This window comes from Arachis ipaensis, chromosome B04 (genome assembly GCF_000816755.2).
Source record: "Arachis ipaensis cultivar K30076 chromosome B04, Araip1.1, whole genome shotgun sequence".
NCBI classification, from domain to species: Eukaryota; Viridiplantae; Streptophyta; class Magnoliopsida; order Fabales; family Fabaceae; genus Arachis; species Arachis ipaensis.
In genome coordinates, this window is record NC_029788.2 from 4264826 (window position 1) to 4268544 (window position 3719).

A 3719-nucleotide genomic window follows, 5' to 3' on the forward strand; every position below is an offset into this window, starting at 1 on the left:
GGCATCTGCTTTGTAATTGTCAGTTTATTTATGCTATGAATTACGATGGCCAAGTGGTGTACTGAGAGTCGCTTAAGCACCTATGGCAATTAGTAGTCGATCTTGGTTATCACATGTTTGGACTAATTTTGGTCTACTTCTCTAATACCATTTTCTATATTTTAATTGTTTATATCATTTTTTATCTTTTGTTCTTGCGAAGGCTTTCAAATTCTTTGTTTTAAAGTTGTTTGAACGAATAATTTTTTAACAAGGAACAAATGGAATAAATCAAAAGGGTATTTGAATTTGGTCTCATTTTTATCCAATTCTATTTTGTTGCTTCCCAACTAAATTTGTATGTTGATGCAGTCTAAAAGAGAATGCGAAGAGAACTTTTGAGAACAGGTGAATGTGGGGAAGACACGGATGTGAGTGAATTCCCAATCTCCCACACAAGAAATTGCAAATGTATAAATTTACATAAAACCAAGAGAAAAAATGTGGGAGAAAAAAAAATTCTGACTGAAGGGTAGCAGTTAAACTGCATAATACATCAAAATATTTAAAAATTAAAATAAATTTATAGATTTTAACTGTAACCTACTATCTATCCTTATCTCTTTGAATATATTTTCAGCTGGGACTATTCACGTTTGTTTGCTCAGCAAGACTTATAGAACCATTGCCAGGTTCTACATCCATGGACAAAGTTGGGTCTTTCTTCTCTCTCAAAAGTCAAAACAACGCCAACTTTCAAAGTGAACTCTCACTAACGATACAATTCCACCATAGATATGCATTTTTGTCTTAAGACTTGCTCCACTTATGTGTTTGATTGTTGGGATGTAGAACACATTCAATTTTTACTAGTTTTAGATATATGATATTTTCTGAGTTTGTAAGTGCTGTTTAGCGTCTCATGAAGTTTTCTTTCTTGTCCTAAAAAGAGATGAAGGATGAGTTTACAATGTGAGTATTTAAAAAAAAAGGAAAGAAAATCAATTATGGTGAATAACTACTCACCAGTCACCATGACAATTGATGTGTTAGTCTCCTAAATTTCTATTGATTAATAGTGTAAGGATATTTTGCACTGTGTGAATAAACTACTAGAATGCAGAAACTTTAGTATGCAACACCAGTACATAAGGTTAAATTTCTGACCCCGCAAAAAAAAAAAAAGGTTTAATTATTTTGTCGGTCCTTATATAATTTCACCGAATTTTCAATTAGGTCCCTATACTTTTTTTTTTCTAATTAGGTCCCTATACTATATCAGATTTTGTAAGTAAGTCCTTCTCGTGACAAAAACGTTGAAATTAACGAAATATTCTATTAAACTATACAGAATATTCAGTAAAGTGTTAGGTATATTCGGTTTGTTTAACAGAATATTTTGTTAATTCCATCGTTTTTGTCACGGTAGGAGCTTAATTACAAAATCTGATATGGTATAGGGACTCCATCGAAAAGAAAAAAAGTATAGAGATCTAATTGAAAATTTAGTGAAACTATAGGGACCGACAGAATAATTAAACCAAAAAACAAAGGAGACAAGATTCAAGTGAAGCCTGCAGTCTGGAATTTTACCAAAACCTTCAACATGTCAAGACTACAATATCGTACATATAACATATCAACAGATTTCAGATGCACTCTACAAGACTCATCCAATCACTTTGTGCAAAGTTAGCCTTTTTCACCTATACTATTTAGATAAATAAATTCTACGAAAAAATTAAAAAAGAAAAAGAAGGGGAAAAAATCGAATAGCATTACAAACATTGAATTGTGGTCTTCTGCTCTTTCTTCCCCAGCAAGTCCAAACATTGTCATATGCATCTTGGCAAAAATGGCTATGCAAGGAGCAAAAAATTCACAATAAGCAATCTCACCTAAGCCTGCAATATGAACATTTAAATAGAATCATGACATGATTAGCATCAATGTGTAATGAACAAATAATCCACTCACTCCCCCTCAAGCCTCAAATATATAACTAAATAAACAAAAGCGTAGGAAGTTGTTATTTCTAAACAACGAACAAACTATCTCACTTCCAATTATTAGCACAAAATCAAAATATAAGGAGCATTAAGAATCATTGAAAAGCATTAAACAACAGTAACATTTAGATGCTAAGTAGGCAATAGTCTTCCCGGCTGCATGGATAAGAATTAGGAATAGAATGCTTCAGATAACTTGAAAAGTAAACTTGTTCCATCAACTACCAATGAATCTGGAGAATAATTGTTGCAGAATTGTCATTTTAGAGAGGAGTGGAGTTAATTCTGATCCCCAACAAGTTGGGCCGTATGCAACACCTATATCAAGTTCGTATCGATGAGAAATATGAAGGAATAAATACAAACCTGCATTACAATCATGGGAAGATGCAAAATGGCGAAGGTCAGTCTCTTAGGCCAAGCTCAAGTTCTAACTCATCATCCTCTTCAAACAGTTTCAGAAGACGGGCATATTGCTCTTCTCTTTTCTTCTTCCGCCACAATTTGAAAAGTAAAAAGGAGAGCAAAGAAAACACCACAAGCACAATCAATATAATAGCTATCAGAGAACCGGTGCCGCGGACATTTGCTGCTGTCGTTTTATCATCTTTAGAATTAGGTGAATCATCACAAAAGCCTGAGAAGTACACACACCCAATGGAAAATCATATACTCTAGTCTGTTGTGGAAAAACAAACTGATCATGATTCATGACAGAAAGCAAATTACAGTTGCTATGCTTTGTGAACATGCACGCACAACAGGCACACTGAACAACAAACACTATCAAGAAGCGCGAAAATCCCATCAGACGCACACATACTCGGTTTCCTTTTTGTCTATCACTCAGGAATTTTGGAACATTCTTCACTCAATGACAGCAGGGAAGCCCAGTGCCATTGCACAAGCATCTCATGTTAAGCATGGTAAGGACCGCACCCTAAGCGTGTAATATAGGAAATCTAATTTGACACAAGCGGGTGATTCCACTTCTTGAACCCATGACTTTGAGCTCACAGGCAATCGACTAAACCGCTGCTCCAAGGGCCAAGGCTACCTTCAGGGTCATTGAGTCATGAATGTACCAAAATTCATGAAATTTCAAACTGACATATTAAAGATCTGGTGCTTATTGCTTCAGACAAATGCATTGAATTGGATATAGATAACAGTAAAAACTGAAAAAGGCATAGCTTCTATAAGTCACAATAGAGCGTGAGACTACGATTTTTGTTTTTCCCTTTCCCATATACTATATCACGCATGAATTTCAATTTCTGATAACAAATTTGAGAGAGACATAACAAATGCGAAAACTGAAACAGGTTAAGCCTATACTATTTTGCACTAAGCTATGCTATTATGAATGTGCCCCAAAAAAATGGTATCTTTGAATTCATGGAAGCGAACCTAGAAAGAATTGGAAAGTGCAGGCAACGAGGAATACGAGGAAACTGTAGGATCTGCTTGTTGGGATCGCAATCATCTTCAGCTTCAGCTTCATCGAAAAAAAGAGTGTGAGATACGATGCGATCTGGTTTCAATCCGAAAAAGAGAAGGAAAACAGGAATTAGTTAGTTAATTAATGCAAAACAAATTACAATTACAAAATAATGCGGTAGCTCGTCACAAACAAGAGAAAGATGAAAACGATGAAATATTGAAATGAACTCTGCCAATTTCAATTTGGATTTTTTTTTTTTGGACTAGAATATGGGGATATTTTTTTTT

At 34.6% G+C, this 3719-nt stretch overlaps 2 long non-coding RNA genes across 3 annotated transcripts; one reads left to right on the forward strand and one right to left on the reverse strand.

The window, feature by feature from the left end:
• Positions 7 to 1720, forward strand: LOC110270855. Its single transcript, XR_002360526.1, has 2 exons — positions 7 to 410; positions 620 to 1720. It is a non-coding gene; the product is annotated as an uncharacterized LOC110270855 (long non-coding RNA).
• Positions 1564 to 3719, reverse strand: LOC107638507. Of its 2 annotated transcripts, none has more exons than XR_002360525.1 (4): positions 3596 to 3719; positions 3399 to 3486; positions 2355 to 2625; positions 1564 to 1883 (listed from the first exon to the last, which is right to left on the reverse strand). It is a non-coding gene; the product is annotated as an uncharacterized LOC107638507 (long non-coding RNA). The 2 variants fall into 2 exon arrangements; XR_001619808.2 differs by having other exon boundaries at positions 3590 to 3719.